This window comes from Callithrix jacchus, chromosome 1 (genome assembly GCF_049354715.1).
Source record: "Callithrix jacchus isolate 240 chromosome 1, calJac240_pri, whole genome shotgun sequence".
In the NCBI taxonomy this organism is placed as follows: Eukaryota; Metazoa; Chordata; class Mammalia; order Primates; family Cebidae; genus Callithrix; species Callithrix jacchus.
Window position 1 is genome coordinate 72,042,634 of NC_133502.1, and position 12,847 is coordinate 72,055,480.

The 12,847-nt window shown below is 42.3% G+C and overlaps 2 pseudogenes across 1 annotated transcript; one reads left to right on the forward strand and one right to left on the reverse strand.

Annotated features, from left to right (window-relative positions):
• Window positions 1–3,693: 3,693 nt before the first annotated feature.
• LOC100406032 (serine/Arginine-related protein 53-like) lies at window positions 3,694–5,816 on the reverse strand (annotated as a pseudogene).
• A 3,679-nt stretch (window positions 5,817–9,495) lies between these two features.
• LOC100406400 (dynein axonemal assembly factor 5 pseudogene) lies at window positions 9,496–12,561 on the forward strand (annotated as a pseudogene). The gene has a single exon (XR_013525951.1). The product of XR_013525951.1 is annotated as a dynein axonemal assembly factor 5 pseudogene (transcript).
• The last annotated feature ends 286 nt before the right edge of the window (window positions 12,562–12,847 follow it).

Consider the following 12,847-nt stretch of genomic DNA (forward strand, 5'->3'; position numbering starts at 1 on the left):
TAGAACCATATGTATTAACATGAATACATTTTACAAAAATATAACAGATAAAAATGTAGTTTCAAAATGAAGCATAAGGTGTGATACCATTTGTGTAAATTTTAAAGTAAATTTTTTTTTTTTTTGAGACAGAGTCTTGCTCTGTGGCCAGGTGCCAGGCTGGAGTGCAGTGGAGTGATCTCGGCTCACTGCAACTTCTGCCTCCCGGGTTCAAGCAATTCTCCTGATTCAGCCTCCCAAGTAGCTGGGACTACAGGCACTCACCACCACGCCCAACTAATTTTTATGTTTTAGTAGAGATGGGGTTTCACGATGTTGGCCAAGATGGTCTCGATCTCTTGACCTCATGATCCGCCCACCTCAGCCGCCCAAAGTGCTGGGATTACAGGCGTGAGCCACCACGCCTGGCCTAAAGTAAATTTTCAGTTGAAGTAATGGAGTAAATATTAAATCATGCAAAATAATATTTTGCAAACAAAATAAGGCTAAAAAAAAATACCGAATTCAGGTCAGTGGCAGCTTCTGGGGATGGATGTAGGGGAATGAAGCTTAGAAAATTAAAAATGGAGATTTCAGTGTTCTCTCCAATGTTTTTATGTTCTTTTATATATGTGTCCAAAACAAACTGTCTAGATTTGTTTTTCTGTGTAACAAGTACAATAGTGTTTATGACGTTATTCTCTGTGTCTCCCTATAATTTTTATTTTCTCTCTCTATATATATACATACATATGTATATATATATAGAGAGAGAGCTGAGAAACTATATATATATGGAGAGAGATAGAGAGAGAGAGAGAGAGAAAGAGAGAGAGAGAGAGAAAGCGAGCGCGAGCTGAAAAGAATATGTGCTGATGCTGAGCAGTTGGGTTGGGTTCCCCCGAAAGCAAAGGCTGAGCCAAAGGAGTGCCGGTAATTTATTTTGGGAAATAATTCCAGAGAACGGAAATGGAGGACTGCAACAGGAAAGGATGGGAAGATAATACAGGGGTGAGTTCTCAAGTGACTCGTTGTGGGAAGCTCGTGCCACTCTCTGTGGAGCCTTGGTGTTTCCATCAGCTCCCATTTCCCAATGGCCTGTAAGATGGTAACACCCTCACATTCCATGGGTGACAGGGAGCTTCCCACAGTGTCCTTAAGCCCTGGGGCAGAAGTCTGCTCTACACCCTGCAGTGGAGGCCAAGTACAATTGGGTCATGCCTGGGGATCACTGCTGGAGCTGTGTGCTGGGAGGATGGGAGGGGTGGGGCACTGTGAATTAGACATCTAATCCAGGAGAGCATTTTCATTTGCCTAGGATGAGAACCAACCTGAAATGGAAGAGTAAGGATATAAGTTAGACGTTAGGAAACGCTCCCAAGCTTAGCAGACAGGAGGTGCTGACAAGAATTAGTAATGAAGAAAGGTCCACGCGGGTGGCTCATGCCTATAATCTCGGCATCTGGGGAGGCAGAGGTGGGAGAATCACTCGAGTTCAGGAGTTCTAGACCAGCCTGGACAACATGGTAAAAACCCATCTCTACTAAAACTGCAAAAATTAGCTGGGTGTGGTAGCAGGCATCTGTAATCCCAGCAACATACCAAAAGTTCTGAGAGTTTGGTTCTAACTGTTCCAACTATGGATTTCCTCTTCCTTCCCTCCCTCCCTCCCTCCCTCCCTCCGTTCCTTCCTTCCCACGTAGTTCTTCAGTCCTTTTACATCACAGTTTTCTTTTCTCTGCTAAGTTGTATTCTGAATTATATTCAATTTATCTTAAATCAGTAATAGAAAGTAGAGCAATGCCTGGATATCTGTTCTTAATAAATCATCTGAGGTAGGGAAGGCAAGTGTTTAATTTGATTTATTCGCCAATAAGTGGTACTGAAAAAAATTATTGGTGGGAAATCAGTTTTTCTTATTTTCAGCATAGAGATTATTTTTAATATGAAATCAATTTCTTTAATAATTATAAACCATTTGATTTAGACCAATTTATTGATAAAAATTAAACAGACATTTTAAATAACTCTCATGTAATTTTTAGTCCTATATAATTTCACGATATTTTCCACATACTAAACTGTCTCAATTCAACTAATTAGGGTACATTTTGGAAATTCTCATGTAATATGTCACACATGAATTGTATTTATGAATATAATGTCTAAATATCATAATCTAGACAAACAAGTGAGGATAAAGAATGACTGATAAGAAAAAGCAAAGACAAATCTATGGTCATAAAAGTATAAATAGTTACATTCATTTGTATTTTATTAAAACCATTTTAATTTATAGAAATTTATGGGTACAAGTGTAATATTGTTACATTAATCCATTGCATACTGGTGAAGTCAGGGCTTTTAGAGTATCCATCACCCAAAAAATGTACATTGTATCCATTGGGCAACTTCTCATGATTCCCTTCCTCACCTTCTCACCCTTCCAAGTCTCCATTGTCAATCATTCTGCACTCTATGCCCATGTGTACACTTCATTTAGCTCCCACTTAGAAGTGAGAACATGTGCTTGTCTTGTTTCACTTAAGATAATGACCTCCATTCCATCCATGTTGCTGCAAAAGACATGATTTCATTCTTTTTTATGGCTGAGTAGGTATTCAAGTGTGTCATACATTTTCTTTATCCAATCAGCCATTGGTGGATACTTAGGTTGATTCTATATCTTTGCTATTGTGAATAGTGCTGTGATAAACATATGAGTCCAGGTATCTTTTTAAGATAATTATTTCTTTCCCTTTGGGTAGACACTCAGTAGTGGGATTGCTAGATTGTATGGTAGTTTTATTTTTAATTCTTTGGGAAATCTCTGTACTGTTTTCCACAGAGGTTGTACTAATTTACAGTCGCACTAACAGTGTATAAAAGTTCTCTTTCTCTACGTCTTGCCAACATCTGTTATTTTGTCTTTTTAATAGCCATTCTGACTGGCGTTAGATGGTATCTCATTGTGGTTTTAATTTGCATTTCTCTGATGATTAGTGATGTTGAACTTGTTTTCAAATGCCTGTGGGCAATTTGTATGACTTCTTTTGAAAACTGACAATTTATGTCCTTCTTCCACGTTTTAATGGGATTCTTTAGAAGTATTTTTGTTGAGTTGTTTGAATTTCTTGTAAATTCTGGATATCAGTCCACTGTCAAATGCATTCAAATTCTTTTAAAATATATATTCTGCATGGCAAAATAAAACAAAACAACATAACCCCAAACACATCCATCTGCTGACTTTCATAGTTAATACTAGGGAATTGGCTGAAGCAGGACAGAAGATACATTCACATATGCCTTTGGCATCCAGATAGACAACCTGGATCCATTAGGCATTAATAGGGAGCTCTGGGAACTGCAGTCCACTGCAGAACACCTGCCACACCCAGAGAATCTTTTTAAAAAATGTATAGTTAGCTTTATTAAGAGTGTAACATTTTCATGCCTCTCTTTCATGCATTCTTAAATTTTATGTTTTAATTTTCACAATATTACAACTTAAAGTATACAGCTTAAAAACAAGTTGATTTTGTTAAAGCGAATCAACACATATTCAAGTCTACATGAGAGAAGAATGAAATGAGATTACCTTTTTATATAATCAGCTGAATTCTTTTTAAGGGCAAAAAGTTAATATTGGTATTTTAAAACCTAAATTTCCAACATTACTGGGGCCATCCAATCCAACTGTATGCATTTTACTTAGGCCACAGGACTGCCCATTAGTCTTTCTTGTCAGAATGCAATTAGCCTCTGAATCATTTTCCCTCAGCATCAGCTTTCTCTCTAAATAAATGCGGATGGGCCAGGGAATTGTCATCTTGGTACCTGATGGCGGTAGGAATGCTGCTCATTTCTATTTCATTTTTGGTACTGAGTGGATCAACACCTAGTGATGCTGGTCCTGATGTTGAAGTTGCATGTTGTGCTTCAGTAGATTCCACTAACTTTTTGACTTCTTAATTGATCTGAATGTCTGCTGAACAAAGGAATCACTTTCAACAGCTTCCATTTATTTTATTCTTTTTGTTTGTTCTACCAGGGTGGTTTGGTCTTCCTCCTTTCTTCTCTTTGCTTCTTCCTCATTTCTTTCTTTGGCTTTCAATGCCTCATCAGCTTTTCCAGCAGCTTCAAGAACCAGCTGTAGTCTGGCTTTGGTCTGCTCAGCTGGTGGCAGATGTTCTAATCCAGCTTTGATGTTTCCAGATTTCCCATATCTGATGTGATGTAATCCTTGTCTTTCCCTTAATCCTTCTTCTTTCCTCCTTAGCTCTGCCTTTACGTTGTTCTTTATCCTGAGACCGACTATGCATTCTTGTGTGGCTGGAGCTTTCACTGCTCCGACTGTGAGAACATGGACAAGGTCTTGACTGAGATCTTCTTATTCTTCTTTTTGACCTAAACCTAACTCTTAACTCTTAACTCCATAGAATTTCCCTCGACCCCTTGAATGACCTCGAGTTACTTTCCTTCTACAGCCATGAGAGCTACTGCTTGATTGATGCCTGTGTCTTCTATCATAAGAATGACAACAAGGGTGATCTCTGTACAAATATCTTGACTTCAGTCTTGATTTCCTTCCTTCTTTCTTTTGGCTGTATATTCTATCTGAAGAACTCCTTGAAGAGGACTAGCTACAGTGTTTCTTTTTTTTCTTCTCTTGGTTCTGCCTTCTTCTTCAGTATTTGGTGACTGGTGTCCCACTTCTATAAGCTGGGTCCAGACCTCTGGGCTCACACCTTCCTCTGATGTGCAAGTGCCGCAGATCCCGAGATATTTCTTCAGATCAGGGCACTGCCGGCATCCACTGAACTTGCTTCAGTTTAAGCTCAGCACCTTCCTGACAATCATTTAATTTTATCATTCATTTTGCAGTGAGAAGAGATTTCAGCATGAGTAGTATAGGGACATGTAAGGTGTATAAAACAGAATGGACTTGTGAATTGGGTAATAAGAGGAGAAAATTATAAAAAATATAAAGCATTTTAAAGACAAATGCGTGTTACACAAAATCAGACCACTTCATTTTAATAGGTAGCTGCTAGTCTCAGAAGCTTTAAGTGGTTTATAATTTAGTCAACAGTAAGTGGCAGATGAATTGAAAATGTATTTGTATGAAGTCCTTAGTTAAGAGGTAAAGCTATGATGTTATCCCCAGCAACACTGGAAGGGAAAGAGCTTTCGAAATCCAGGTCTGAGCATTTGCTTTAATCAGAGGTCAACATCTTCTCTGTCCTCCTAACCCACTCCCTTCTAGGGGTCCCATCTCCCAGACCACACATTAGCAGATATAATATCTGTCATTCTGGCTTCTCATCATTTTCTTTCCAGAAAAAGTCAGACATGATTTTATCTGCAAGATGGAGAGAAAAGGAGACAACATCACATGTCTTATATTAATCACAGAAACTAGATGGGTTTTATTTCAGGCCCTAATTCATTTGAGAACACAAGGAAAACTTTGATCTTAATCTATTTGATGTGGTTTTAAGCGAAGGAGCATCTCGTGCTTACTTTGAAAGTGTTTTTTTTTTACTTCAGGCTTGGTCAAATATTACATTTTGTTCCAGAGAAAAACTCATTTGGAAGCAGCATGGAGTATAGAATTAGACATCCCTGGGCTTGAAGTCCATCTCCGCCGTGAACTACCTTCATGACCTTGAGCTAGTTACTTTTCCTCACTCAGCTTCAGTTTCTTTATTTAGAAAGCAAGTGCCTCAACATCTCTTTTTTATTTTCTTAGTCTTATCTACACTTCTACCAGTAGTCCTTTTATTACTGATTTTTAACCACTGCTGGCCATTGGAATTACCTGAGAAGCCCATGTCTGACTCTCAGACAGGGGGTATTTTGATTCTAATGGCAGATATGACTGAGAGTCCACTGTGTTAAATTCTCTTCATTGAAACATCTGATGTGAATTCTATTTTTTGCTAAAACCTCAGGCACAGACGTTACGTTTTAAAGTTATATCTTAAGTTAATTCCCACGACATATTCACTGAGTGGTTACCATGTATAGACTCTGTGGTAGACTATGGAAATACATTTAAAGAAATTTCCTGTTTTTAAGAATTTTATCTAGTGTTTAGAAGATGCATGTAAAACTTACAATTAAAATACTATAGACCGGTTTAAAGGATGCACCTTGTTATCTGTAATCATATTTGTAGTTATATATTGCTTTGAAAATACGCTGTAGCCAAAAGACAAAAAAAAAGGAAATAAAAAGTACATGAATTGTAAAGGAGAAAATAAAATTGTCTTTGTTCACAGATGACCTTATTGTCTATGTAGAAACCCCCAAAGAACTGACAAAACAAACAAACAAATCTAGAACTAATTAGTTCTAGAATATAGCAAAGTTGCAGGATTCAAGTTTAATACATGAAAGTATTTTTTTTTACTATACACCAGCCATGAACAATTAGAATTTGAAATTAAAATACAACATAATTAACATTATTACCAAAAGAGAGAGAAATCTGTAGTATGCTAACAAAAGAAGTACAAAATATATGTGAGAAAAACTACAAATCTGTGATTAAATAAATCAAAGAAGATCTAAATAAATGGAAAGGCAAACTATGTTAATAGATAAAAAGGCTCAATCTTGCTGTGTGTTAGTTCCTCCCAATTTGATCTATAGATTCTGTGCAATCCACTTTGTGGATATCAGCAAACCGATTCTAAGGTTTATATGAAAAGGCAAAAATATGCAATCATCGAAACAATATTGAAGAAGAACAAAGAAGACTGACTTTTCTTGACTTCGAGTCTTCCTGTAAAGCTACAATGATCAAAACAGTGTAGCGTTGGTGAAAAAACAGAAAAATAGATCAAATAAACAGCATAGCGTATTCAGAAATCAACTCACACAATATAGCCAACTGATTTTTGACAAAGGGGCAAAACCAATTCAATGGAGAAAGGGAAAAGATAGTCTTTTTAACAAATGGTGCTGGAACTGAAGTTCCTTGTGAAAAAGAAATGGAAAGAATCTAGACACTGACATTACATCTTTCACAAACATTAGTTCAAAAAAATCATAGATATAAATGTAAAACACAAAACTATAAAACATGTAAAATATAACGTGAGGGAAAATCTAGGTGACCTTGGTTTTGGTAGTGAGTTTTAAGATATGACACTGAAAACATGATCCATGAAAGAAAAAAGTGGTAAATGGGACTTCATTAAAATTAGAATCTTCTTATCTGTGAAAGATACTAAGACAATGCAAAGACAAGTTACAGACCAGGAGAAAATCATTGCAAAACACAAAGGACATGTATCCAAAATATGCAAAGGGCTCTTAAAAAATTCACAATAAGAAAACAAACAGCCCAATTAAATTGACAATCTGAACAGATGCCTCACCAAATAAGATATACAGCTTAAAAACAAGCATAGGAAAAGATGTTCAACATCATATGCTGTCAGGTGATATAGTTTGGATGCTTGTCCCCTCCAAATCTCATGTTGAAATATAACTCTGTAATCCCTAATGTTGATGGTGGGGCATGGTGGGAGGTGTTTGGGTCATGGGGGAGGATCCCTCATGAATGGCTTGGTGCTGTCCTCATGATAATAAATGAGTTCTCACTCTGTTCATGTGAGATCTGGTTGTTTAAAAAGTGTGGCACTTCCCCCACCTTCTGCTCCCACTCTCACTCGGTGATGCCCCTGTTCGTCCTTCTTCCACAGTGACTGTAAGCTTTCTGAGGCCCTAACCAGGGGCAGGTACCAGTGCCATGCTTACTGTACAGCATATAGAACTGTGAGCCAATTAAACCTTCTTTCTTTATAAATTGCCCAGCTTCAGATATTTCTTTATAGTAATGCAAAAGCAGCCGAACACATCAGGGAAACACAAATTCAAGCAATAAGGAGACCCCTATTAGAATAACTAAAATTTAAAATGCTGTTGATACCAAATGCTGGTAAAGATGTGGAGTAACGTTTTTACCAGCATTTGGTATCAACAGCCTTCCCTGCTAGTGGGAAAACAAAATGGTACAGCTACTTTGGGAGAAAATGTGGCAGTGTCTTTACAAAGTTAAACATAGTCTTCCCATACATCAGGCAACTATAGTCCTTTGTATTTACCCTATGAGTTGAAAATGTATATCTACACAACTTGCACACAACTGCGTGTTGCTAAGTGAAAGAAGCCATGTAAAAAGGCCATGTGATGTGTGGTTTCAATTATATGACATTTTCGAAGTGGCAAATCTATAGACAGTAGATCAGTGATACAAAGGGATTTGGGAAGCACAGAAGGAAGAGGAGAGGGAGGAATACAGTGGAGCACATGGGATTTTGAAGGCAGTGAAACCATTCTATATGGTATTATAATGATGACACATGACATTATGCATTTGGTCATAGAATATACAACACAAGAGTGAATCCTAATGTTAATAATGGACTTTAGTTAATAGTAGGGCATCAATATTGGTTCATCAATGGAAACAAATGTATCATTCCAAAGCAAGATGTTAACAACAGGGGAAGCTGCTAGTTGGGGAGGGGTGGGAAGAGGAGGCTATATTTAATTCCTGCTCATCTCTTTATAAACCTAAAACTGACCTAAAAATAATGTCCATTAATGGGGGGGAAGCTAGAAAAAAAAATGCCCATTAATTAAAATTATGCTGCAGAAGTATCACAGGCTGCATTTAATGAAACGACTTCTCATGAGTATCTAAATTTTTAAAAAATTATTAATAGAATCTTATTAATTAGAAATAGTAAAATATAAAAGTAATGGTGGGCAAGGAAGCATTAGCGGTCCTTTGCTTCTCTTCGGAGTAGGAAGCCGTCATGTATTCTGGAGGCAAGAGTGTTCAGAGGCAAATTTCTACTTGCTTGGGTTGTGCCTTGGCTTTCCCATTGAGTACAAATGTTCCATCCAGATGCATGGGTGGAAATGTTGCCCTGAATTTAGTTTTTGGAATTGCTAATAAGACTAATTCACGCAGGCTTTGCAGAATTGAAGTTGAACTACATGAAAAGCAGGTAAGACGATTTTGAGGAAGGTTTCAGGAAAGTCTCTCCACACAGACTTCAGCTGCAAACAAGGGACACAGAATAGATGATGTGGAAGATTCCTCTTAACTCAAATTATATGAGTGATTGATATTCTGGGCATGTTAGGAAAAAGAATGTAAAATATTTTTATGAAGTAATGAATTTTGTACTTAGAGTTATCACTCAGGAATGGAATATAAAATTTCTCATCAACCAATCCCTGAAAAGCAGGGGTCAGCAAACTTTTTCTGTAAAAGATTTGATAGTAATAGCGGCCCCACACCTGGCGGAGGGGCTGAGACCGCCGAGGCGACAGAGCTGAGCAGAGCCCCGAGCCGCCTGCTGCCTGGAGGCCGACAGCAAGCCGGGCTGGCGGCGCGCGCTAGAGGAGCCGGGCCCCGCCGCGGACCCCGCCGCCTTCCAGGGCCCCTGCGCGCGCCTGCTGCTGCCACGCGCTGGCAGTGCACCTGCTGAGTCTGGGCCTGCGCCGCGCCGCGCGGCCCCACGACGCCCTGCCGCGGCTGCTGCCTGCGTTCGTCGCTCGTCTGGCCTGCCCGGAGCCCACGCCCCGCCCGCCGGAGGTCTGCGAGGAGCTGCGCCTGGCGCTAGTGCAGCTGCTGAGCCTGGCTGTGGACCTGGGCGGCGCCGTGCTCGCGCCCCACCTGGACGACACCCTTCGCATGCTGCGCTGCTCCCTGCTCGACTCCTTGGCCGCTGTGCACCGCGAGAGCTGCAGCTGTGCTGCCGTCCTGGCGCAGGCCACGCCCGACCACTTCCACATGCAATCGGAGTCTCTGATCGGTCCCTGGTGCAGACCATCTCCCACCAGCACTGGAAGGTCCGTGTGGCCGTCATCGAAGCCACGGGCACGATGATCCAGTTTGGCAATGGGAAGTCTGTGGACGACGTGCTTTCCCATTTTGCTCAACGGCTGTTTGACGACGTCCCGCAGGTCCGGCGGGCGGTGGCTTCTGTGGTGGGCGGCTGGCTGCTGCATCTGCGTGACCGCTACTCCTTCTTCCACAAGCTCATACCTTTGCTGCTCAGCACCCTTGATGACGAGATGCCCGAGGTCAGGCAGCTGGCTGCTAGCCTCTGGGAGGATGTTGGCCTGCAGTGGCAGAGGGAGAATGAGGAGGAAGGACCTGAAGGACAAGCTGGACTTTGCCCCTCCCTCCCCCACCCCATTACCCTCCGCATGAGCATCGCCCCGTGCTGGGCTGTCGGAAGCTCTTCTTCAGGAACCTCTCCAAGATCCTCCCCGCATTGTGCCACGACATCACCGACTGGGTGGTGGGGACGCGAGTGAAGTCGGTGCAACTGCTGCCCGTGCTGCTGCTGCATGCCGAGGACCACACCACACAACACCTGGAGATCGTCCTCCGGACCCTGTTCCTGGCCTGCGCTGACGAGGAGACAGCCGTGGTCCATAGCTGTTCAAGATCCGCACAGCTCATAGGGACGTTTGTTAACCCTGAGGTATTTCTGAAGCTGATCTTACCAATGCTGAAGAAGGGGCCCTCCGCCTCCCTCCTCCTGGTGCTGGACTCCACCATTCAGGGCTGCCCCCGAGAAGCCCTCCAGTCGCACCTAACAGCCATTGCCACCGAGCTGGCACAGGCCCACATCTGCCAGGCATCTGTAAACGACCTCTACCTGGAGCGTCTGCTGCTCTGCGTGCAGGCCCTGGTATCCGTGTGTTGCAAGGACTGCGGCATGGCCAGCTTGCAGCTCATGGACGTGCAGCTGACCATAAAGGCCCTCGCAGGTTCCACCAGCCTCAGGGACAAGGCGCAGGAGACGATGGACTCGCTGGCCGCTGCGGAGGGCGTCAGCAGCTGCCAGAACCTCTATCGCAAGTACCTGGGCCCTCTCCTGGAGCGGGCGACCGCGTCGCACCTCGACTGGTCCGCGCCCTCGCCGGAGCTCCTGTAGTTCAGTGTCATCATCGCGCAGTCGGGCCCCGCCCTAGGAGAAGCCCTGCCGCACGTCATGCACACGCTCAGGGCCTGTCTGCAGCCCTCCCGAGACCCGCAGATGCGCCTGAAGCTGTTCTCCATCCTGTCCACTATGCTGCCCAGAGCCGCGGACACCATCGACTCCCATGGGCAGTTACCTAGCTACCTTGAGATGGTGACAAAGGACATCCTGGCCCCCAATCTGCAGTGGCATGCAGGGAGGACAGCTGCGGCCATCCGCACGGCCGCCGTGTCCTGCCTCTGGGTGCTCACCAGCGGCGAGGTCCTGTCGGCCAAGCAGATCCAGGACGTGCAGGAAACACTGATGCCTCAAGTCCTGACCACGCTAGAGGAAGATTCGCAGATGACTCGGCTGATCTCCTGCCGTATCATCAACACGTTCTTAAAAACCTTGGGCAGCATGATTGATCCAGATAAACTCAAGATTTATCCCGAACTCTTAAAGCATCTAGACGACGTTTCCAATGACGTGAGGATGGCAGCTGCCTCCACCCTGGTGACCTGGCTGCAGTGTGTGAAGAATGTCGATGGAAAGGCCTACTGTCAGAGCAGCGTCCAGTGCCTGTACAGAGAGCTGCTCGTTCACCTTGACGATCCAGAGAGCGCCATCCAGGACGCCATTTTAGAGGTCCTCAAGGAGGGCAGCGCCCTGTTCCCAGATCTCCTGGTGAGGGAGACAGAGGCCGTCATCCACAAACACTGCTCGGCCACCTACTGCGAGCAGCTACTGCAGCATGTGCAGACCATGCCAGCCACGCAGTGACCACACCCTTGTCCCCACCTGAGCTGGCGTTTGTGGCCTTGAAACCTCATAAACAAGGTACCCCTGTGCCAGCAGTGAGGCTGTGACAGCAAGAATGTACTCCCCAGGAAACCTGCCCGCTCTTCCCCTGGAACAACAACCTCTGAGTGGATTCTGCATTTTATGTTATTTGTCGTCCCTCATCGAGAGGTCGTCCCAAAGTCTAAAGCTCATTTGAAATTAAAAGTAAGTTGCAACTGCTCCCCCTGCAGCCGAATCAGCATTGTCTTGGTTTTTAAGCCTCATGTGGGCAGCTGGGTTCATGGATTATCGGTTCCAGCCTGCTTAGATGCCCACCAGGAAAGTTTTTACCTATCTAACAAAAAAGAAGAAAGCCAAAGTGATTAGAAGACATTAATGAAACCTCTTTTTGAGTTCTGTCTCCTGAAATTTAATGGTGAACAGACTAAAAAGAATTGGAATCTTAACAACTTATCAGTTAAATTTATCCTGTTTTAAATATACTGGAACTTTAAAGGTTATATATCCAGTGGCCATATATTTTAGGTCAGTAATGCTAACTGTGTTGAAAACAGAGTATTTAATTTGATCTAATTTTGGTTGCCCCTATAGGTAGCAAGAAAGGAAAACTGTATTTCTCTCTCACACATTCTACACCCAAGTGCCTAAAAGAGCTCACTGTAAGTGGGTTTTGTTACTGTAAGCCATTGTGTTCACACAAGGGGGAAATGCTGTGTATATTTTCCAACAACCAAATGTTAACATTTATACTTTCATGTTTGAAAATTTAACTAAAAATATTTATTAAAAAAGATTTTATAGTAAATATTTCGTGTTTTATGGACTCTACAGTCAATCACAACTATTCAATTCTTCCATTGTATGAACACGCCATATATAATATATAAATGAATGATTGTCACTATGTTTCAATAAAATTGTATTTACAAAAACAGGTAAAGTGGGCTGTAGTTGGTCAACATGTTTTAGGCATTGAAATATGTTGAACCAAAGTCAAAGGAAAAGGAAAAATAAAGAGAGAAGAGAAAGAAAAAAGGAAGGAGAGAAGGAAGGAAGGAAGG